Source organism: Camelus dromedarius, chromosome X (genome assembly GCF_036321535.1).
Source record: "Camelus dromedarius isolate mCamDro1 chromosome X, mCamDro1.pat, whole genome shotgun sequence".
In the NCBI taxonomy this organism is placed as follows: Eukaryota; Metazoa; Chordata; class Mammalia; order Artiodactyla; family Camelidae; genus Camelus; species Camelus dromedarius.
In genome coordinates, this window is record NC_087472.1 from 62,019,193 (window position 1) to 62,044,055 (window position 24,863).

At 50.3% G+C, this 24,863-nt stretch overlaps 1 long non-coding RNA gene across 1 annotated transcript; it reads right to left on the bottom strand.

Annotated features, from left to right (window-relative positions):
- Nucleotides 1-416: 416 nt before the first annotated feature.
- On the bottom strand, nucleotides 417-22,138 carry LOC116150824 (uncharacterized). Its single transcript, XR_004134621.2, has 3 exons — nucleotides 22,036-22,138; nucleotides 1,922-2,032; nucleotides 417-904 (listed from the first exon to the last, which is right to left on the bottom strand). It is a non-coding gene; the product is annotated as an uncharacterized LOC116150824 (long non-coding RNA).
- Nucleotides 22,139-24,863: the final 2,725 nt, after the last annotated feature.

The following is a 24,863-nucleotide window of genomic DNA, read 5'->3' on the forward strand; positions in this document are numbered from 1 at the left end:
TCCTTGAGTTCAGAGGCATGAATTAGATGCCATTTCCAAAGCTCTTGTAGCCAAGCATTCCTAAAAACCAGCTTGGTGGCAAGAACCTTCATTTGGGAGTCAGATGGTCCTGGATTCAGATCTCTGCTCTGCAAATCACTAGTCATGGGACCCTAAGCAAGTTACCTCTCCTTTCTGAGCCTTGGTTTCCTCCTCTGTAAAATAGGGTTCATTTCACAGGTACCTCGTAGTATGCCTGCAAGGATGACATGAGATCATGTGCGCAGAGCACTTAGTACTGCGCCTGGAACATGCTAAATGCGCAACATATTGGGCTATGTTTTAATTGAGATGTAATTGACATAAAACATCATTAGTTTTAGGTGTACAGCATTATGATTTATTTATATACATCTGTATTGTGAAATGACTACCACAATAAGTTTAGTTACCATCCATCACCACAGTTACAATTCTTTTTTCCTTATGATGAGAACATGGTGGGCTATTATTATTACCTGCCCCCACTTCCATTTCCCCAAATCTCCCCTACTCCATCTGGCCCAGCCCAGACCCAAATACCCTCAGAGCAGCCCAGATACTCCTATGCCTGGTGGGGCAGAGGAGGCGGAGGGAGTCCCCAGTCAGGGGAAGTTGGGCCAGGACTGCAGGGGTCCATGTCACCCCCAGGCACGTCTTGGGGATCCAAGATCACAGGGGCCTGGGCACTGAGGTCAGGGACCGGGGCTTCAGCATCAGGAGTAGTCAGCTCCGGGAGCAGGAATGGGATGGCATGGGGTCTGGTCCCCTGGCTGCCAGTCTCAGATTTGCCCACGACTCCATGTGCCCTTGTCTGAGTCCCTGCTTCTATAGGGGTGTCAGCTGGCACCCCTTCCCCCAGCGGTGAGGCTGCAAGAGCTCCAGGCTGCAAAAGAGGAGGTCACTGTTAAGGCTTCATCTGGGCTCAGGGAAGTCAGCTGGCAGGCCCCAGTCCCACCGCCCTCCCCCCGCACTCCTCCACTCCCCTCTCTGACAGAGCTTTTTCTCGAAGCCACTTCTGCAGTGCACCCTTCAAGCCTTCCCCCCACCCCACATTCCTGTGCAAGCCTTCCAGCAGTCCCAGACTGAGCTGGGGGCTCGGGTGGGATATGCACTGTGAGCTGAGTTCCCATTGTCCACAAATCGGGACCAGCTGTGAGCAGCCTGAGAGCCCCGGGCTCGTGGCCACCCCCACTCCCACTATAGTTACAGAAGAAGGGAGTGGAGGGAGCCCACCGCCTGCCCGCCTGCCCGGGGCTCCCCCCCGCCCCAACACACACAGCATGATCAGCTCCCTAGCCAGAACAATCAAGCATTATGAATAAAGATGTGCAGCTGGACAGAGAATTCCTCCACACCCACCTGGCCCACCCAGCAGCTCCCAGCCTCCCTCCCCCAACCAGACCCTCTCCACCCAGGGGTACCCCAACCTGGCATGCGTTCATGCAGAGACCAGTTTCTAGGGGCACAGGACTACCTCAGTCTGGCACTGCCTTCAAAAGAGCAGCCTGGTCCTCTGGAAAGAGGTTGCTTGACCCTGTCACGTCATAACTTGGGTGGGCTTGTGTACAAAGCTGCTATGACCTCGGCCATCAGGACTGGTGGGGAAGGAGGAGGCCAGACCCTGGGGAAGCTGAGGCCAGGAACTTGATTCCAAAGCAGGAAGCTTGATCCAATGGGGTGTGGACCCTGATCTTAGTAAGCTCAGTGTTGGGGCAGGTCCAGTGACAAGAGGCTAGGGGGTGGGTGACGGTCTGTTGGTAGCAGAATCATAGGATTCTAGATATTCTGCACTAACAACAGCCTTCTAGTCAGGTCCTGAGCACACGGGAAATTGCAACCAAGGCTTTGTGTGGGAAGTGGGCTTTGGACAGAGCATCAACCCTGGGAGAAAGAGACGTACATGTTCCACTGGACAACATCGTAGTTTGGACCCATGTCTTCTTGGGGATGGCATTGAAGCCACAATGGACATGTTTGGCTCAGGATTCTCTCCAAGCCCCAGGCACTACAGCTGATAAAATAAGAGAAGTTTCAGATCCTTTCCCATCACACTGCCCCTCTCTCACTCCCACCCCTATGTCTTGCCTCTATCCCAACCTCCATTCCCTATGCCTAGCCCCAAAATCCGGTGGGACTGAGGTGGCCCAGGTCAGAATTAGCTTCAGACCTGAGGGCTGGGTCTCTAGGTCTATGATCTCAATCCCGGCTGTGCAATGAAATCACCTAGGGAGCTTTAAAAAGTCCCTAAGCAGCAGAGCATGCCCCAGACCAACTGAGTCGAGATCTCTGGGGATAGAATTCAGTCATCCATCACTATAAAGTCCCCCAAGTGAGTCTAACTGTGCAGCCAGAGTAGAGACCACTGTGCCAAAGAAGAGCAGTTAAGAACAGGAGATCTGTATGGGGAGGGTGTGGCTCAGTGGTAGAGTGCATGCTTAGCATGCACGAGGTCCTGGATTCAATTCCCAGTACCTCCATATAAAAAATAAGTAAATAAAGAACAAGAGTTTGAAAGCAGAGACAATCAGAATCCCAACCCTGCCACTTCCTTGTGTAGAAGATTACCCAACCTCATCAAACCTCAGCTTCCTTATCTGAAAAATCTGACCTCCATGATTGTTGTGAGGATTACACAAGAAAACACACACCAAAGATCTTAGCATGGTACTCAGTAAACATCATGATTAGCCAGAAGGGCTGATTCAGGCAGAAGCTGACACATAAATCGGAAAGCATTCCTTTTCATCCAGAGTCTTGTAAACTTAAGTTACAGGTTGGCAATGTCAATGGTGGCAAATCCATCAATGGTGAAGGCATAAAGTATCAGGATGGAGGCATTAGAAACCATCAAGTCCCATCCACTCATGTTACAAAGATGGAAACCAAGGTGTAGGAAGGGAAGGAGACCAGAAACCTGGTCTCCCAACTCTTGGGTCCATGTGTGTGCTCAGGTCAATACACGTTTATCTACTATGTAGATAAGTACTGGGCACTGTATTGTCATGGAAGAAGCATGGAGGAGAATATGTTGGAATCCCTGCTCTCAGAGGGCTCAGAGCTGGGCTTGTAGATCTGTCAATTACAAAGGATGGGAAGTGGTCAGTGCCATCTATATAGAAAGTTCTCCACTTCTCTCCAAAGAAGACTTCAACAGGCAGAGATGGGCCATGGAGGTGTTTCAGGCAAAGGAGACATGGGTAAAGACATTGAAGGTTTTGGAGCAAGGGTTAACCTTTTTAATCTTTAGGAAGAAGAACTTAGCTTTTGGGTAGAGGCTGGAGAAAAAGGTAGAAGCAGGGAGGGGACTGTAGCTCTAGCTCAGGGTTCAACTGATGACGATAAGATTCAGTCCTGGGGTGGAGGGTATACAGTGATAGAGCGCGTGCTTAGCATGAACAAGATCCCGGGTTCAAACCCCAGTACCACCATTAAAAAAAACCAGAGAGACACACATTACTATATTTAAAATAAACATCAAGGACCCACTGTATAGCACAGAGAACTATATTCAGTTTCTTGTAATAACATATAATTGAAAAGAATTTGAAAAGAAAAAATACATATATGTGTACATGTATAACTGAATCACTCCGCTGTACACCTGAAACTAACATTGTAAATCAACCACATTTTAATAAAAAATTTTTTAAAAAAGATGCAGTCCTTCTGTTTCTTCTCCAGTCCCCACCCCTCAAGGCTGATAACCTCATCTCATTATGCATCGAGAAAATGAGCACCATCATACAGAAACTTCCTTTTATCCCCATAAATTCCACAGCCCCCTTGCTCCTTCTTCCTCCATAACGGTGGAGGACAAGGCCCTTCTCCTGTCTCAAACCAGCCCTTCAAACTGGACTCCAGAGCCTACCCTTCTCACCTTCCCAAGGCTTTTTTGGGTAGCTCTTTCTACTCTCGGTTTCATTCCCTTTAACAAAGACACGTGTTCCATATCTTCATTCTTAACAAAAGTAAAGGGAGGGGAGGGTAGAGCTCAGTAGTAGAGGGCAGGCTTAGCATGTGTGGGGCCCTGGTTTCAATCCCCAGTACCTCCATTAAAAATAAAATAAAGGGGTGAGGGAAGGGAAAAGGAATATTTTTTAAAGACAAGACTTTCCTTTGATCCACATCTCCCTCCAGCTCTGGCCCCACATCACTGCTTTCCTTCCCCAGAGGATTCTACCCTCCCCTCTAGCTCTGCTTCTCCACTGTCCACTCATCTGTCAACCACTGCATTCTGGCTTCTACACTCACCCCTTACCGAAATCACTCTTATCAAGATCACCAAAACCTGCCAGATTACCAGATCCAGCAGACATTTCTTGGAGCTGACATTACGACAGGCCGGCCAGTGCAGTGGTTAAGACAGGGCTTCTGGAGCCAGCCTGCCTGCGTTTGAACCCTGGCTTTACTGCTACCCAGCTGTATGACCTTGAGAAAGATACTTAAACTCTCTGAGACTCAATTGCCTAATCTGTAAAGTGGAGGCGAGCAGCACAGCACCACCATCGTTGGGTGGATGTCAGGATTCAGTGACGTCATACCTCTTCGGCAGCTGCACCCAGGGCTCCACATGAACTGGCTCCATCCGTGGCCTCTATCTGACCTGACTTCTCAGCAGGCATCCTAACCCTTATCCTAATCCTAATCCTCCTCCTTCTGTAAAAAGTATCTTCTCTCAACTCTGGGACATTACACTCTCCTGATTTTTCCCCCACACCTCATGGGCCCCTCTGTTCACCCCTCCTCTCTCCAAATTCCCCTCTCCTCTCTGTACTTTCTTCCGAGGTGAGTGCATCCATTCCCACAACTTCAAATGCCATTTATGTGCTTCTTACTCCCCAATGTTCATGTCCATCCCAAACCTCCCCAATCTCCAGCCTCATTTTTTTAAATTGAAGTGCAGTCAGTTTACAATATTGTGTCACTTTCTGGTGTACAGCATAATAGTTCAGTCATACAGATACATACATGTATTTCTTTTCATATTCCTTTTCATTATAGGTTACTACAAGTTATTGAATATAGGTTACTACAAGATATTCCCTGTGCTTGTTGTTTATCTATTTTATATATAGTAGTTAATATCTGCTAATTTCGAACTCCCAATTTATCCAACCTAATGTAACCAATCACCTACTTGTTAGCTTCCCTTGAATGCTTCAAGAAAAATCCAAATTAAACATGTCCAAAGAAAATGTCTGCAGTCAGCCTGAAGCCTGCCCCTCCCCTAGTCTTCCCATCTTTAGTAAATGGCATCATCTACTAGTTGCTCAGACCCAAGCCCCAGGAGTCCTCCTTGATTCTTTCCTTCCCCTCACTCTCCAAATTCAATCTGTCAACAGATTCTGTTCTACCTTGAATGTATCTCATCTATCCATGTCTCTCCACTTGCCCTGCCATCACCATTTCTCTGACAAGGACACTGGACAGCCTGTCCCTTCTTCTGCTCTCTCTCTTATCCTGCTACAGCCCAGGCTCCTCACCATGGCCAGAGTCACTGGGTTTTTTTAATTATTTTTTTGGGGGGGGAGGGAGGTAATTAGGTTTGTTTGTTTGTTTGTTTAAATGGAGGTACTGAGGATTGAACCCAGGACCCTGTGCATGTTAAGAACGCGCTCTACCACTGAGCTATACCCCTGCAGAGTCACTGATTTTTTAAAATGTATTATCAGACTATATCTCTCTCAAATTTCAAACCTTGTGGTGGGTTTGCTTGGAATAAAATGCAAGTTTCTTACTCTGGCTTACAATCCACCCCCTAAGATGTGGTCCCTGCCTCCCTCTCTGACCACATCTTGTCCCACTGGCCCCCTCCTTCTCTCCACACCAGCCACACTTATCTTTTCTGATCCTTAATATACTCAAGCTCTTCCTGGCCTCAGGACCTCTGCAGTTGTTGGTCCTTCTGCTTGGAAAGTTGACTCCTCAGCGCTTCAAACTGCTGGCTCTTTGCCAGCCTTCAGGTCTTAGCCTAAATATCATCTCCTTAAAAAGGTCTTCCCCGAACCCCCTTACCTAAAATAGCGCCCCCCTATTTTTCTCTATCTCAGCCATGCATTGATTGCCTTCATATCTCCTTCTGTATTTATTCATTTGTTTCTTCACTGTTTCCCTCACTGGAATGTAAGCGTCATGAGGGCAAACACCTTGACTGTCTCATTCACTGTGGTTTCCCCAGAATCTGGCACGGTGACTGTCACTGAAAATGCAACAATTGCTGAATGAATGGATGCATGAAGCCAAACAGAAAATGGGCCTAGAGAGGAAGGGATACATTGGAGAGATACTAAGGAAAGTAGATGTGATAAGGCTTGGTGATGGATTGGAGGTGGTGGGTGAGGGGAAGGAAGGAGACAGTGATGACTCCCAGGTTTCTGGCTCTATTAACTGAGTGATTGGTTGTACCATTTATGAAACTGGGCCATATGGAAAGGGACCAGTTTGGGGGAAAAGAGGATGCCGGCAGCTTGTTGCACTGAGTCTGAGCTCCCTGTCTGACATAAAATGAACATGCCCAGTAGGGGCCTTGTGACTTGAACTTCAGTCTGGAACTAAAGGAATGATCAGGACTAGAGATAAATAATGGGACATGATCAGAATGACTGGAAGTGGGAGAATGGACTTTACTGCTCTGGAGAGAGCAGAGAGAGAGAAGACCAAAGACAAAAGCTAGAGCCAAGCTACCCATGTATGGCAAGAGTAGAGACTAAAAAAGCCACATGATGCAAGAGACCTGGAGCCATTTAGTGTCTCCAAAGCCAATGGAAGAGAGAATGGCAAGCAGGAAGGGACAGGTGGCAGGGTCAGATGTGAGACTGGGAAAAGGTTATTGATTTGGTGACAAGGAAGCCACTGGTGATCTTTAAAAGGGCAAAGTCAAGCGAGAGGGTGAGAGGACGTAAAGCAGTAGACTGAGGAGAGTGGGAGGTGAGGATGCAGAGATACTGAGGGTAGACAACATTTCCAAGAAGTTTGGCTGAGAGGGGAAGGCCAGAGAGAAGATGATAGCTTAAGAGGGAGGCCGGGTCAAGGGAGGGTTTCTTTGAAGGATGGGAGAGTGCTGAAAATCCTTGTAGGCTGAAGAGGAAATAGCACTCAAAGGAGGGGGAGAGATGGAGATACAAAAGAAAGGGAATAATTGATGGAGTTAGAGGTTAGGTATGGAGCAGAGGCTAGACATATCTTCCTAGGAGACAAAAAGGAGAGAGAGGAAGAGAGGGAGGGAGGGAAGGAGGAGAGAGAGCGACTGGGAGGGAGGACATACAGAAAAAATCTGAGATGGACAACCTTTGTCTTAGCAAAATTGGAAGCCAAATATTGGGAGGGGTGTAGCCGTGAGGCTGGAATGGAAGAAAAGTGGAAGATGGGAATGGCAGTCCCCATGGGATGAATTAAAGGACTGGAACATCAGCATCAGCAAGAGCCTCCTGTTGAGGCTGGCAAACTTAGAAGGGCTAGGAGCTAACTGGCCAGGACTGGGGACAGTAGCAGATGGTGTGCAAAGCTGGAATGGCTTCACATCATGAAGGTCATGGCTGGCACAGGGTCTAGAGTAGACAAATTAGGGAGGTGAGGGAGGCCTGAAGAGGACTGAGGACTGGGAGAATATGGTTGTGGATGGGGATGAGGGACTGAAATGCTCAGGAGTTGAGGGGACCAATTTGGTTTTGTTTGTTTGTTTGTTTGTTTTTCATTTATCCAACAAATGGTTACTTAACTGCCCAGTCCCAAGTACTGGAACCAAGACCAGGCTCAGAAGGGTTGAAGGAGCCAGTTATCTGAGGGGTGGGAGTAGAGGGGCTGAAGATTGGAAATCTTGGGGCTGAAGCCTTCCCAAGTAATGGCAAGGCTTGGGATGTTGCCAAACCAGTGGGAAGCTTCTACAGAGAGGATGTGTGGATGATGCCATGGAGGTTGTAGGATGGCTGCGGGCCAGGCGGAGTGGACATCCATGAGGATGCTGAAGCCAGTGGGGGAGGCAGCAGGTGCCAGGGTGGAGAGAAAGGTCTGGGGACTTGGTGGTGTGAGAACTGAAGACTGACCAGTGTTTTCTGGTCAGCAGTGGGGCTGAGAAAGAGGAGAGGGTCTTCTAGTCAATAACATATCTTTCTTGGGAAGAGGGGGAATTTAAAGTAGGCACAGGAGCCCGGGCCATAAACAGCCATTGCAAACCTGGACAACACCAGTCTCCCTACTGCTCCTCAAAGCCAAGCTGGGAAAAGGTGAAAGCAGAGCATCCACTGGAGAGAGTTACCAAAGGGAGTTGCAGGTTTCAGTTCTGATCTGAGGGTAAAGGGAGTTTTTTGGAGAAAAGATGGAGGTTGGTGACTTTGTTTCCAATACAATGGGCTTCCATGGAGAACACTCAAGGTTGTTGGTGGGGTAAGATCAGACTTGGAAAGGAGGATGTGGGATTGGGGTGGCACCTGAGAGAGCCCTCTGTTCTTGGAACAGTCACCACAGGGGGTAGATGCAGGGGTCAAGGGAGAGGTCCATCAGGGAGGTAATATTGACCTCTGGGAGTATGACCACAGCAGCTGGTCCACCATCTTCCCAGCAGAACCAGATGCAAGAGGCAACAGAGAATAGGGCTGGCTGGGTCCCCGAGGCAGACCCACACCAAGGGTGTCAAGCCTCCCACATTTCCCTGGAGGTTTCTCAGCTGAACCAGCCGCTTGACTTCATTTGTCAAGAAGTTGGCCCAAGTAGCTCCTGAATAGAACTGAGGTCTGGTTTTGGTGGTGTCGGCAGAGCACCATATTGGCACAGAACGGCGTACGTTCTATTTGGTTGCTTTTCTCTCTGAACCTCATCACTTTCTTCCTCACCTGAAAAACCAGAGTAAGAATGCTTTCCTCACAAGATGGCTATGACAATTAACTGAGAGAATGCTCTGAGAAGTTTTTGTAAACCTTTTAGTCGCTGCAGAGATGTCAGTCAGGAGCATCTCATTACCACTGAGAGGAGGGCTATGGCCCCAAGGCACTCTGATGAAGGCCAGTGGACCCATTAGCTTGTCTGGCTGTCCAGTGGCCCATCTTCCTTCTTGTCAGTACAGGAAGCTGTCAGTGAAGGGCCTGTGCCAAGCTGGGAACCTGCTGCTCCCGGGCAGGTAGGAATCCAATGGAGAAAAGGATGGGAAACGAGAATGCTGGGGAGAGGGAAGCATATATTTGGCTACCATCTAACCCTGTCCCCTGGGGACTCCAGGACCTGTAGGATCTGATTTCTTGCCTTTTTGGCTATTTGGGGGCCTCTGGCTGGCCAACTAGATGCTGGGCAGGAAGTCCAGAAGACCAGCCTGAGCTGGGAGTGATTTCTACAGGGGACCCTGAGGAGCTGGGAGAATGCAGTGGGTGGGAGAACACTGGGCTTAGCAAGGAGGGGCCTGCAGCCCTGGGTGACACCACGGGGGAGGGAGGGGATGTGAACGAAAGAGCTGAGCTGGAAATTGGGGAAATCAAACATAAACCACCTCAATAAACCTGTCAAGGCCAACAAACTCCCTCTTTTGTTCCCATTGCCTGAACTGTACTTGGCTTGGAAGGGGACAGCAAATTAACTCTGGTTCTTAGGCTGGGCCTCTGGCACCACACTGCCCAGGCTGGAATCCCGGCTCTACCACTTACTAGCTGGGAGACCTTGGACAGGTAAGTGAACCTCTCTGTGCCTCACTTTACTCATCTGTAAAATGAGGGGAGGGAGTTGTGGGATTAAAGGACTTAACATTGGTAAAGCAGTTAGAATGATGTCTGCCATATAGTAAGCACACTTAATGTTTCTAGAGCTCTACAGTCTGGGCAGCAGAGGTTTTACAGAAAAGGCATTGGACTTGGATTCTGACCGATCTGGGGGCAAATCTTCCTTTTTTTTTTTTTTTTTTTTTGACGTATTCAAGCCACCATATATTCTTTTTCTTTAAAACTGAAGTATAATCAGTTTACAATCTTGTGTCAATTTCTGGTGTACAGCATAATATTTCAGTCATACAGATATGTATATTCGATTTCATATTCTTTTTCATTATAGATTACTACAAGATATTGAACATAGTTCCTGGTGCTATACAGTAGGTCCTTGTTGTTTACCTATTTTATACATAGTAGTTAGTATCTGCAAATCTTGAACTTCCAATTTATCCCTTCCCACCCTCTTTCCCCCCGATAATCATAAGTTTGTTTTCTGTCTGTGAGTCTATTTCTGTTTTGTAAATAAGTTCATTTGTGTCTTTTTTTTTAGATTCCACACATGAGTGATATCATATGGTATTTTTCTTTCTCTTTCTGGCTCACTTCATTTAGAATGACATCCTCCAGGTCCATCCATGTTGCTGCAAATGGCATTATTTTATTCTTTTTATGGCTGGGTAGTATTCCATTGTATAAATATACCACAGCTTCTCACTTGACCTCTCTGAGTCTCAGATTCCTCACCTTTAAAGCAGCGGGTGGACTAAACTCTTAGCCCACAGGATGGTCTACAGGACTAGATGAAGAAATGCCCATGGTTGTGACTGGCCATCCCCAGTACTTAGTAGGTGCTCAATAAATGACAGCCTCTGGAAATTTCCCAAACATTTAGCACCATTTCCCAGAAACTACCTCAGATGCCTAAATAATCATCAGGACAGTGCAGGATCCCTTCCATATGCTGCAGCCTGCCTGGTTCCTATCTTCGTGGGGGTTGGGGAAATCCAAGGGCCTGACACTTTTCTGCAAGAGCTTCCTGCTTCGTGCATCTTAGCGCAACTCTAGAGTCTATCAGAACCACCTGGAAGGCTTATTAAAACACAACTTGCCAGCTTTACCCTTAGAGTTTTTGATTTAGTAGGACTGGAGCAGGTTCTAAGAATTTGGATTTGTAACAAGTGCTGCTGCTGCTGGTCCAGGGAACACACTCTGAGAATCCCTACCTTAGCACAGCAGCTATATTGTATGTACGGAAGGCCTGGGGAAGTTGTGCAGCTGCAGATTCAGATTGAGTGGGTCTTGGGTTGAGCCTGGGATTTTGTATTTCTAAGAAGCTCCCAGGTGCTTCTGCTGCTGCTCCACTGACCACACTTTGAGTGGCAAGTGCTTGACTCTGAGTTTCTTACCAGCCTTTCCCAAGCAAAGGATTGGCAGGTAAGCGGAGGCAGACAGACCAGGGAAGGGGAGGTTCACACTCACAGCCAGAAGTTCAGCCAAAAGGCAGTAGAAGAGAGAAGGTGGCAATATAGTGGTTTTGCTGGCAAGGTGAGGACAACAGTGAGGGCAGCTGGGCTGGATTCTGGGAATGGCAAGTGACCTGCATTTAAGGAACTAACAGAAGTGTGCGTGCGTGCACACATGTGCAAGTGCAAGTGAGAAAGAAAAAATTTTGAAAGAATTTGATATATTTTTTCAAGCATCCAAGTAGTATCTTGGGAAAAATCAAAACTTTGTTGGACTTCCTTACACGTACTTTACGGGTTAGTATTGTTTTTAATTTTAATTATATACAGCCAGTGGGGGGCAGGGGCTGTGCAGTCTGTTCAGAGCTTAAATCCTCTAACGGTCTTAAAACTCAACTCTGGTGGCCACTGAAGTCTCTGTCCCAGAGCCTTGGGGCCTGAGGTTGTGGCCAGGCGTGTGTTCTGCTGGCTCTCCTTAACTTCTCCCCAGGATCTGCAGAGGAGATTCAACTTTCTTAGATGGAGTACAAGTCATCATCAAAGGGGATTCAGGATTCTTAGATGAGGTGCAAGATGTCCCACCAGAATAAAGAGGGTCCAAGGGACTGGAGAGATATCAGCGTCACTGGATTGAGGAACAAAGGAAAGGCACAGGTTCTCCATGGACTCTCCAATCAGCACACACCCACACCAGCAACCCTTGGTCACCTGCACCTGCCAAAGGCAAAGAGGCTTAAGATTCCAAGTTACACCAACCTGCGCGTGAAGTCTAGTCCTACCTCTTCTTAGCTGTGTGACCCAGGACAAATACCTTTCCATTCTCAACCTTGGATTCTTTTCAGTAAAATGGAAATAATAACAGTTCCCACCTTTAAGGGCTCTTGTGACAACTATAATAGGGTGTTTAGAATAAGGCCTGGGACATCGTATGCCCTCAAAAATGGTGCTGATTATCATTATCTAATAGTCATCCTAGTTATAGTAATGGCACCATCTCCATAGAAACAGAGATGAGTTTGGGCACCAGGAGACATCAGTTCAAGGAGACAAAGGGGCAGATGTGAGAGGCAAGTTGTGTTCAAGACGTGTCTAGAAGGAGCCTGCCAAGATTGCTCAGGGACACCTCCCACTGTCCAGTCCTGCCAAGTCATGTGGGGACGGGTGACACCATCAGCCAAAACCCAGAATGAGTCCTGAGTGACCTGGAAACCCCAGTGATGGAACAGAAATCCTTGAGGACACAGGGCCTATTTTCATCTCTCTTCCTAGTTGAAAGTTGTTAAAACAGAGCTCTTTTTCCAAAAGAGCACATCTGTATTCAGATGTACTTGGGAGTTCTGAATCATCTGAATGGTTCTCATCGTCCCCAGGGCACCAATGTCGGCTACAAGGATGGCTTGAGAGGGTGATGAAAGGTGGCCTTCTGGTTCCTGCCTCCACCCCACCCCAACCTGTGCCAGCCCATTCAGGCCAGCGCGTCCCCCCTTAGCGTCAGCAGGAACCCCTTTCACCAGCTTCTTCAGACCTTGAAAGATTCATTCTCCCAAACACAGAGAACTGAGGGAGTAACAATTTATTTGTCTTCCTGGTTTTATCACACAGACATCCTGGGCTGCCAGTCGAAGCTTCTGGCTAGCATGAGACTGGCCAAGAGCACATGGAGCTGCCCCTGGCATGGCAGCCCAGACCCGGGACAGTCTTTCGGAAGCTCTGCGGCTGATTCTCAGATGCCTCTCCAGCTCTTCTCTTCATGGACGCTGGCTTGGGATGGGAACCATGGATCATGCCCCATCCCTCCGTGTCCCAGAAATGGCCAGTGACTAAACCAAAGGTGCCCAGGGATTTCTGGGAAAAAAAGCCAGGTCCCCAGCCTACCAGCTCTGTCCTAGAGCTATGTTACTGGATTTCCTCAAACTTTCTCCAACCTTTCTCCAAGTGTGTATGCAGTGCCTATTAAATCAGTCTACTTGGTCTGGTCAAAGCCCTCCTCCCCCTTCCTCCAGGCCCTCCGTCCTGCACCACAGACCCCTCTCCCCTCCAGCTTCAGGGCCTAATCCCTAGTGTCCTTTTCACATCCGCACCCTCCCCCTCCCTCCCAGCCTGTTCTCCAAAGGAATGGGCCTCCTCCAGCCTTCCCATCTCCTGCTTCCCACCTCCCTCACCCCCAGCCCCATAGAGTGTCATAAATTCTAACGAAACCCCATCAGGGGAAGAAAAGGAGCAAAAAGTGCCTAATTGGCAGGGGCCTCGAAGCTCTTGGTCCCTGTGGTGGGATTGATAAGGTTCCTGGGAAGCGGTAGGGGTTTGGCAAGAGGAGGGGGGGGCTGGGGGCCTGCCTGCCAAATGTAGCCAATTAATGTCAGTGCTGCCTTTCATGCCAGCCAATTAAGTCCCACATACTTGTCACCAGCCTCAGGAAGGGGGGCAGGGAGGGGCGGGGCAGGGGGTTTCAAGGGAACAACTAATTTCCCTGCAGCCAGAATAATGCAGCCTTCAGAATGGGGAGAGGGTGCAGGGAGAGCTAGAAGGTGGTCAGGGGTTGCAGGGGGCAGGCGGCAGGGGAGGGGGCAAGGTGCAGAACACTGGGGCTCTGTGGGGACTTTGTTCAGAGCCCTGGGAGAAATGGAAGATGGGATTGGCTTCAGGGACCAATCACTGCTGGGAACTGGGAAGGGAACGCACTTTCTCACTTTGTGCCCCGTGCAAGCAGAGCCAGGCACTTGCCGGTTATGTTGTTGAGTCTTCACAACTCCCGGGCAGCTCAGAGAGGTTACGGAAGCTGCTCAAGACAGAACAGTTGTAAATGGCCAGAGTAACGTGCTATTAACCTGGCAAGGTCCATGGTAAATATACCTTAAGACCCTTGCAGAGCAGGGCCAGTGGCTTAAGCATCCAGGAGCCCTTGCCACCCACCTCTTCACCTTCACCAACTAGACAGAGTGTTCTAATTGAGGGCAGCACAGCCCAGGCTACCAGACAGCAGGCTAGGGTGGGAGATGGTGAGAGACCTTTCAAGACAGGGATAAGGACAGGGAACAGTGTCTCAGTGAAGGAGTATCACTGTGAAACTAGATATCCCCACTGTTAGCTCTCCAAGGATGCAACCCGCTACAGATAGGAGGGACATTTCCAGATAGTCAGAGGTACCGAGGTGGTCTTGGCAGCTCTTCCCTTGAACATTTGATGGTTAGGGAAGTTGCCTGTCTTGCTGGCTTGGGGGAGAATTCTGAGAGCTCCTGAAGGAGAGTCCAAGAAAAGCCTGGTCATGGCTCAGGAGCAGGCTGGCAGAAGGCTTCAGGGACAGGGAGAAAGAGGCCCCACAGAGGCCCCTGGGAGTGAGCAAGGCTCCTGGGGGCAGCCCCTGGCTCAGCATCAAACACTCACCCTTGGGAGCCAGTCTGTTCTCATGCTTCCCTCAGGGAGAAAGTGGCTGAATGAGACAGAGCCGAGTGCTGATCTTGGCTCTACCACCTGTGAGCTAAGTGATCTTAGGGGAGTCCTGGCCCCACTCGAAGCCTCAGTTGTTTCATCTGTGAAATGGGGAGAAGCAGAATACGGACCTCCAGGGCTGTGGAGAAGCTCACGGAAGAGACAGTTTGGGAAAGGGTTGGAACCTATGACTGACAGGCCAGGTCAGAGATGCTTCTGAGCAGGCTGTTGGGGTCAGGGCAGATGTGCCCAGGAGCTGGGCCACGCAGTGCCACCAGCTGCCCCTCTGCCCTGGGTGCAGGCAGAGGCACCACAATGCGCACATTGTCATGCAGATGATTTGCCAGCCCGCCCACCCCCAGTGGGCCCACTAATGACCCTGAGAGCTGGTTGGAGGCTGGGGCAGGCTAATTACATGGCCCCAAGCCCGCCAAGACCCAATAATTACACAGCAACTTGTACAGAGAGGGTGGTTAATTGTGTGACAAGCTGTGAGGGGAGGGCTAGGGCGCCCCTCGAGCTAATGAGCTTCCCCCAGAGTCCATGGGGCAGGGCCAGGGTGAGGGGATGTGGCACACAGGCCCGTCCCATTCCCAGCCCCCCATGGCGCCTGGCTCCCGGGAGGGTGGCAGGGCGTGCCGGAGGGAGGCGAGCAGTGATTAAGAGCCAAAGCTCGCCTCGGACCTGTCTCCTCTTGCCAAGTCTTGCTCAAAGCTGCACCTGGTCAGGTTCTGTGGGCCTGCTCAATCAGGAGCCATCCCCCTCTCCACACCTCCATCACCCCAGGGTGACTTCAACTCTTCCAAGCTTCTTTCCTGCCCCTGTCCCCGACTGGTTGGCAGACTGGCCATGGCCAGGAGTCAAAGACAGATCTGGGAAATCCTTGACCATCAGAGCTAGCAGGATCCTCCAGGATCCACTCGCCTATCCGCAATCCAGCTCTGGCTCCTCACAGGGGTGAGAAACCAAAACCCAGGTCAGCCAGAGTCCTGGCAAGCTGGTGAGCCACTCTCTCACCTGCCCGACTGAACTTGTTTCTTTTTAATTCAAAGCAGTCCTAGATACTCTGAAGGCCTTGGAGTCAGCCAGTTCTCTGTTCAAATTCAGCCCTTTCACTTTTGAGCTGCATGACTTTGGGTAAGTCATTTGATCTCTCTGAGCCCAGGTTACCTACCCCACCTAGAAAATGACAAGGTTACAAGGATAAAACAAGTTAATTCCAGTGAAACCTAGAGCTCAGTGCCTGGCATCATGTGACCACATCTAGTGTCCTCCTTGTGCAGGTTCCTGACATCCCACCTGAGACCGAACACCACAGAAGAGCCTGAGGCCCCCCACCAACTGTCCCCTCCTCCTTTCCAGGCCCAGCCCCCACCTCTATACACCAGAGGCCACCCCAACTGCCCGAGCCCACCCCAACCACCAAATCTTCCCTGAATACTTCTTTCTTTTCCCTGAGACTGGAGCAAAACTGGAGAGGTTTTTGCTCTCAGGGGTGTGAGGGCGGGGGGTAAATTATCCCATCTCTCTCCCCTTCAGATGTGGCATCCTGTGGGTGTAAAGCTTCAAGGTGGAGAGAGGCCTGGGCACCTCCTTCCTCCAGAGGCCGGTTTCTCAGACGACCTCCCCCTCTCTAGCCCGCCCCTCAGCTCCTGACATTTTTGGACCCCCCCAAAAAACAAGCAGGAGACAGAAGCATTGAAGTGGCTGCTGACAAGTTGGAACAGCTTAACAAATTACTACTAATAAACTACTAGGGGCAAGAGGAGGGGAGGCCGGAAGCCAGCCTGCTCCCAAACAGCACCTCCATCTGTGCCCTGGTAGGCCCGGCCACTCCCAGCACAGCCAGAGGCTTTCCCACAGGAAGGCCTCCACAGGGAGCCTTTCCAGTCACCCCATCCCCTCCAACACCAGCCCTGAGATCTCAGGTTCCTCAGGCCTCAGAACCATGGGGCTCCCCAGGTCAGAGGTCCTCACCTTTACCGAATCCCAAGGCCTCAACCTCACTCAGCCAGGCACAGGGGAGGTAGCAAGACCTGAGCGCTCTCATCCCCAGGCTGTCTGGTTCAGGGGCTCAGGTTGGAGGCCCCCGACTTATTTGCTACCCGGCCATCCTACCAGCAAGTGTGTGGGCAGGATTCCCTCTGTGGGCACAGCTCTGGCCGCTGACTGAGACAAGTCATCTCTTCTCTTGGCCTCGCTTGCTTTCTTGTCTTTCACACAGAGGCTGCCAATCCCCCAAGGCCCCAGAGAGCCCTCCGAGGGCTATCCTACGCAGGAAGTAAGATCATGGACAGGAAAGCACTGCCTCAGTTTTCAAGCGCCATACCTGGGTTGGTTGCTGGAATGGCTGCTGAGTATTATTATAATTATTGTTATTAATTCTTGCCCGTTCTGTATTCTTCACCTCTGGCCTTACTTGGACTGAGCCAGTGGGAGGCAAGGGATGACCGACTCTACCAGCAACAAGGAACACTTGCAAAGTGCTTTCACTTACATTTTGTTTAAGCTTGATGTCAGTGCTTCAGGGAGGGGTTGCTATCCCCTTTTAGAAAAGATACAGAGGGGCGGTTGGCCTCAGACCAGCACGGGCTACAGCCTTTCAGGCTTCTCTTCCCCAGGATTCTTTGCAGCAGTCATGGTAATACTTCTGAGCTCAGTAAGCAGGCCCCTAGGGGAGAGACTTGGGCTAGGGTGGAGGGGAAGAGGCTGGCCACAGACAGGCTCAGACTGAACACTCAGGCTTAGAGAGGTTAGATAATTTACCTGAGGTCACACAGCTAAGGAGTGATGTCACAACTGCAAATCTATGTCCTTCAGATTAGCTCATTTAGTGGGCCTGGACCTGGCTAACCTGGACAGGCAGAGGGCCTCCACAGTGGAGACTCAAGATGCCAGGTTTCAGAGTGGGTCCTGACCACAGGGTGTGGACTCCATCCTGGAGAGCCCTGGAACAGGGACATTTTCAAGGGGATCTGGGCACTGCTGGGACCGACCATGTGCCGAGGCCTGTAATCTGATTAAGCCATTAGAGCCGCTGCCCCAAGCACGTGCTGCCAGGCCGCCAAGCCCTTCAATTAATCCCCAGATTAATCTGCTCCTTATCCCTGTCCCCTCCCCTCCACCACACCCCCCGCCCCCCAGCCCCAAGAAGTTGTTCCGGTCTGGAGGGGAAGGGAGGCTAGCCCCAGGGGCTTGTGGAGCTAACAGCATGGGCACCAGACAGCTCCCAGGTGGCCATCATCGCTGCCCCTCAGAGAAGGGGGGCCCAGTCTGCTCTGACTACTTCACCTTTGGTCTGTCTTCTTCTGCAACCCACCTCAGACCTTCCACTCCTTAAAGTTCCGCATTCATTCGACAACCGATTGAACTCTTAGTGTGTGCTAGGCACTGATCTAGTGGTAAAGAAGATGACAAGTTCCCAGGGGCCTCCAGGGCAGGGGAGGACAGAGAGAAACGCACAGCTACTAACTTCCCTGTGTGCTCTGGACTGTAGCAGGGGGCCCACCAACAGTTGTTGAAGGAGGTCCAAGGGAAAAAGAGGGTCACTCCAGGTGGAGGACACCTGTGCAGAAGTACAATGATGCAGTGTGAAGACGTACAGTCTCGGGTTGGGATGAGGATGGAGAGAGGCAGAGGCTAGTGTAAGACAAGGCTGCGAGTGGGCCATGGCCCATGGTGAAGGCTCTACATGTCTACGTATGTGATGGTGTGAGCCAAGCATCAGTGGCCATGTGTGCACATCACTGGAGGCATGAGTCTGCATCTCAGCTTGTGCACATGTGCAGTGATGGCCACGGGGATGGGCATTTGTATCTGAATGTGTATCTGAAGGCTTTTCCTTTGCTGATGTGCCTAGGTGTGTTTGGTCTCTGCAACTATGCTGCCAGCACCCCAGGGGCAGGGACTGGGGACTCCTGTAAATTACTTGCCTACCAAGTGCCAAGGACCCACAGATTCTGACAGAGAATCCCTAGAACCTATCTCTCCATCAAATAGGCCTGACGAACTGGACGTCCCAAACCTGGGTTCGTATTCCCTTCTTTGGAAGGCAGGGGGAGGTAATTACTTTTATTTATTTTTCGACAGAGGTACTGGGGATTGAACCCAGGACCTCGTGCATGCTAAGCATGTGCTCTACCACTGAGTTATACCCTCACCCGCCTTGTATTTCCTTCTTAGACAGGGCCCTTCGCTCTGCTCTAACTAACCCTAGCCAGGGCCAAACAAGCCTGGGAGGCTGGCAGTGATGGGGCCTTTCACCTGCCTCTCTACTGCCATCCTGCCCAAGCTCCCCACCTGTCTCACCAAGATTGCTGTAGAGTCTCCTCATGGCTCTCCTGCTTCCTGCCTTGACCTAGCCAGAGCCTAATGTCCACATACCAGTCGGGGGTCAGCAGGGTGTTCCATTCAAACTAAGTCAGATCCTGTCAGAGCTCTGCAGTGGCTCCCACCTCACTCAGAGTAAAAGCCATCGTTCTTTTCATGGCCCTCACTATAGCACGGCAAGATATGCCCTCCCCTGCCCTGTCATTACTTTTCTGACCTCTCTCCTAACTCACCCTCTTGCTCGCTGCCCTCCAGCCACACAGCCCTCCTTGTTGTTCCTCCAGCAACCAGGCCCTCTCCTGTCTCAGGGTCTTTGACTTGCTATTCCTCCTTCCCGGAGGGCTCTTCCCTCAGATATAGACAGGGCTCACTCCCTCTCCTTCGTTTTTGACTCATATGCCTCCTGTCACCCTGTCAATGAGACTCACCAGGACCAATCTAGTTAAAATTGCAGATTACTTCCCACCCTACCCTGGCACTCCCTCTTCTCTGTAATCTAGTCCCTTTGCGCTCCATAGCACTGATCACATTTGAAGGCACTGTATGATTTACTCATTTATTATGTTTATTATGTGTCTGTCTCCCCTCACTAGAATGTAAACTCCAGGAGATCTTGGTCAGAGGTAAGCACGGATGTTGCCCCGGCTCCTAAAATAGTTTCTGACATCTAGTAAGCACACAATGAACATTTGTTGAAAGAATGCATCCTGGGGAGGAAGCCCCAAGGGCCAAGTTCTGCCTAAAGCTGCTTTGAGATCCAGGAGTTCCAGTCCTCATTCCCAATGCTACCCAACCCTTCTCCTCCCAATGAGATGCCATTTGGTTCTTCAAAGGCCCAAGTGGGATGAGAGTGACTATGCGCACAAGTGCCCATGCGTGCATGCGCGCTTTGCCCGGATATGGGCACTGAAATCAGGTCCTTTGGCTCCATTGCTGGCCCACAGAACTTCAGAGAGCCCCCAGGCCCTGCCCTTCCCCTCCCAGGTTTCTCTCAGCTGCTGTTCTTGTTCCCCCAATAACTCCCTTTTCCTCTCCAGGCCCCATAGCTTTTGTCTTTCTTTCCTCAAGGTCTTCATTGTCCCTCCTCTGACTCTCACCCTGGGTGCCTAGGCTTTGGTCCCTACCCTTAGTGTTTCCCTCAACCCCTGTACCTCGCCCCTTGGTATGCTCAGATCTGGATCCTTTCCCTCATCACCTCCAGCCACTATGCCCTGCTCTCAAGGTCTCTCCTGTCCCTCTCCCATCCTTTCAGGGACCCTCGCTATCTCTGCCCCTCTCTGCTTGGTGTCCCCAAGTCCTGCCCTCTCCCTGCAATGCTCTCCCTTCCCGCTTGCTGGCAGACACCCAGGCTTTGGCTCTCATAGCCGCTATGTGTTTCTGCCTGGCCTTTGTGCCACCTGCGGGCCCGGCGTCCCCAAGGGCTCTCCACACAGCCACTCACTAATTAGGTCAATTATGAGGTCAATTATCTAATCCTCTCCAATCCAGCTCTGCATTGCTCCACACACTCACATCCTCAGGCACGTTCAGAAGCCCCAGGCAACAGATGCTCTGGCCCTTGCTACCTCTCATGTGGCTGCCCCTGGCCTGGCCTCCTGGCTAAGCAGGTTCTGCTCATCACAGAAAATTTTGGAAGGGATGGAAGGCACTGAATAGTGGCTAGAAATACAGTGATTCCCAAAAATGATGTGTGAGGAACCCCTCCCTAAGCAATGCTGATGTCACCCACCCAGGGATGTGACTTCACTGGGGTCAATTCCAGTGCCTGGACGTGTGTGTGTGTGTGTGTGTGTGTGTGTGTGTGTGTGTGTGTGTCTGTGTCTGTGTCTGTGTCTGTGTCTGTGTTGGAGGTTGGGAAGTGGATCCTGCCTGGAGACAACAGGATGGACAGAAAGAACTCTAGGACAAGGCTCCTTAATCTTTTTGTGAAGTCACGTGCCTCTTGAGCATCTTGATGAAGGAACTGGGAAGAACTGGTTTCCAGACCCCTGGAAATGGGCCAGAGATCCTAGTCGTTAACGTGGATCCAGAAACTCTGATTCAATGGCTCTTCAATGGCTGATTCAATGGTGCCACCCCCCGACTCAGGAAAGTTCACCCCTTTAGGATGAGCTCAGGAAATCCTCAACTTTCCCCACCTCTTCCCGGAGCCTCAGTTTCCACTTCAGGAGTGTCTTGCCTGCCCACCCAGTTACCTGACAGCTGGTGCCACAAAAGCCCAGAGTTACTGTAGCTGCCGGGGCAGCAGGAACTGTCCCAGGGCCCTGGCATCTGTGGCAGGTCTCTGCTGGAGCACCCACCCTGCAGCAAGGCCTCATATCACTGGCCATCTGAGCCAGGAAGAGAGCCAAGGAGAAGCAGACCAGATAAGGGGCAGGCAGAAGTGAGGAAATGAAAAAGGGAAATAGGGAGTCCAGGGAAGGGCAGAGATGAAGGCCAGAGAAAGACACTAAAGAGAATGAAAGCAAAGAAAACACTCAGTGGGGACAGTGCTTCCATTGTCAAGGAAAACCAAGAACTTCACCAAGTCTGATCTCTTTCACTGCACAGATAGGTAGATTCAGGTCCCAGAGACAGAAAGGGACTTGCCTAAGACCACACAGCCTATTGCTGGCGGAGATCCGAACACCCAAGCCCAGAATGTTACTGCCCCACTTCAGCTGAAGGGCCCTGGGAGGGGAGGGAGCCAAGAAGCACAGGGCTGACAGCCTTCAAATTTCTGTCACTAGCCAGGAAGATACTCATTACAACAATCATAACAGGGACATTTTAAAAATAACTTGAATATCCAACAAGAGGGGATTGATTCTAGTTTACCTCAAGTGTTGAATGCTTTGTAACAAAAGGAACTTGTTGATGAAATTTAGTATCAGAAAATGTTTACAATACACTCTAAAGACCAGTTCATAAAGCCAAACCAGTAAATACTGATAGGGAAAAAAAAAAAGACCAGAAAGAGGAAATACACCAAACTATTACCACTTGTGATCTCTGACAAGGGTATTGCAAATCATGGCTGTCTTCTTTTTGCTTGTTCGTATTTGCCGTATTTTCTTTAATAAGCATGTAGTATTTTATAATGAGAAAAAGCAGTAAAATGTTACCTGTCAGATCCTTTTTAGCATATTCATCTCCAGCTCAGACTTTCCTCCCGACCTCCAGGCTCCGAAACCCACTGCTGGTTGTCCCACCAGCCAGCCAGGCCAGAGCCAGAACACAAGGCCATTGGCTCCTCCCCTTCCTATGGCTTATCAACTTTAGTTGTCCCCACCCCACGCCCTTCCCAGCTTCCCCACAGTCACACCCAGCAGGGCTCCTGCAGCCTCTGGCCTGCTCCACCCCACCCAGCTCTCACTGATAATCTGGGCAACTTTTGTTAAAATGTTCATCCAATAATGTCTCTCCCACCTGCAAAGTCCCCATTGGAATGGCAAAAGCCCTACCTAGTCTCACCCGACACCACCCTCCCTACACACATGCCCTTTATTCACTTTCAATCCACTTCTCCTGTCTGCCCTCATTTGGGTGCTGGGTTCATCTTTCCTGGCCAGCCAGAGGCTGATTCTTGTGGTCGGGGAGTAGACTCTAGCAGAGCCCAGCCTCCGGATGGAGGCAATTCCAAAGGGCAGCAGGGTGAGTCACAAAGTAGGGGCTGGGTGTAGGGCAGAGAGGACCGTGGGACTGTCTTGTGAGACTGGTGAGCTCAGAATACATACTCACAGGCAGCCCTGCACAGTCTGCATATGCCCCAGCAATAGCCAGCCCAGGGAGCCCTCACACCCCTGGTGCACAGGCCTGCACCTCCCACAGGCCCCACCCACACCCCCCACCACACCCCCACAACCCCACCCCTGACACAGAATGTGCACATTCTCTCTGTTCAAAGAAGCTTTTCCCCAGGGGTGGGTATAGCTCAGCAGTAGAGCTGCATGCAGGATGTCCTGGGTTCAATCCCTACTACCTCCATTAAAAAAAAAAAGCTTCTCCCCAGCCCTATCTCTCAGAGTTTAAAGACTTGGGGTGCACACCTGCAAACAAGCACACAACTTCACACCCTAGGATCTGCCCACCCTACAGTGGCTGTACCCTGCTGGGTATCGGGTGAGAAGCTTGGTAGTAAAGAGCTGGGATGTGGAGCCACACGGGCTACCTACACAGCCTGTCTCCCCTTGCACTGGCGTGTGGCCTGGTGTCAGTTTACATCACCTCTCTGAGCTTCTGATTCCTCAACTATAGAATCGGAATGAAAATAGTACCTACCTCATAAGGCTGTTGGGCAGAGGAAATAAGTTAATATACGTAAAGTGTTCAAAACAGTGTCTGTCATGGAGTGCTGTATAAGTGTTTGTTGTTATTATTATGACATGTCATAAAAATGGATACCTATATGCACACAACTCAGAAACTTTTTGCAAGAAAGAGGGGGGGTGTGTGCGCGCGTGCATGCGCGTGCAAGCTCACGCATGCGCACGTGGGACCTTATGAATAAGTGATTCTCTAAGTGGTATGATTTAGAGGGGACTACCCACACCTCACCCTTAATCAACACCATTGCCCGAAATTCCACCAATATAGCATATATCATCTGAGTCTTGAAGGCCAGTTCTTTTCAACAATCCCCTATTAAAATGCACATACCCCTTGGGGGGGTGTTAAGCCTTATCAACTAACACCTTAGTTGTCAGCTAACACCTTAGTTATCAGCTAACACCTTAGATATCAGTTAACACCTTAGTTGACAGCTAACACCTTAGTTGACAGCTAACACCTTAGTTGACAGCCAGCTGAGAGCAAGACCCTGCAGGACGGGCTTTTGGAAGAAGGAGGACAGGGATAGTAGAAATAGAGGGGTTTTGATAGAGTCGAGAGGAGGGCACCAGGGCCAAACCCCACCAACTTCCCAAGGTATGGAAGGGACCGACTCCTTCCTTCTAGCTGATGTCACCAGGTGTGGGTGGGGGTGAAGCAGAAGGAAAGGGAGATCATATGCCAGATGTTCCCCACAGCAGCTGGTGAGTGTTGGTACAGCCAGCCTGAGCCTTCCTGCGAAGGTGGGTGGAGGTTGGGAGCTGGAATCTCTGTGTCCTACTGCCTTTCCAGCAATTCCAGCCCCTTCTCTACCCATCAATCACTTGCTGGGGGGTTAAACTAAGGGAGTTGAAGGGAAGGAATACAGGTAGATGGTCTCGATGACCTCCCCACCCCCAATTCCCACCACCCAGAACCACTGCTCTGGAAGCCTTGGGCTGGTCTCTGATTGGGCCCTAAGGGGCCACTTCCCTCCCATTGACCTTAGAGGTCAGCACTGCCAGCTCCTGCTCAGAGCCATCCGTGTCTCTGGCATTTATCATTCCATCCAAAGCCATTCCTGTTTCCTGCCTGGACCACTCCTGTTGTAATGAAAGCCATAAGCTCATTAAGTTGGGGTGAGGAAGGACTTCCTTTGATTTGTCCTCAATTTACCTCCTTCAAACTTCAAAGAGGCCTCCCACATCCACAGGACTGAAGCTTCAATGGCCCAAGTAGAGGACCCTCTGTTCACAATGCTCATGGTTGGAACATTTAAACTCAATCCATTTCTACAAACGTTGGAGACCAAGGATTCTTGGAATGATCATCTCTAGAAAGATGATCAGAGATCATCTAATCCCCTCTACACTCTCTGCTTTCCTGAACTCCCACCCATTACTCAGATCATGCAACTGAAGCCCAAGGAGGTTATTAGTCCCTGATATATATACACATGCTCATAGAGTGGACAAAGCTCTTGAGCACAATTCCCACATGGCACCCCCAGAACAATCCTATAATGCATGATTATCATGCCCAGGTTAGAGAAGAGAGAATTGAGGATCAGAACTGCTTAAGACCTTGCCCAAGACTTCAGAGCAAAGATGTGGCAGAGGTGGACTCCAAACCAAGTTTTCAAAGG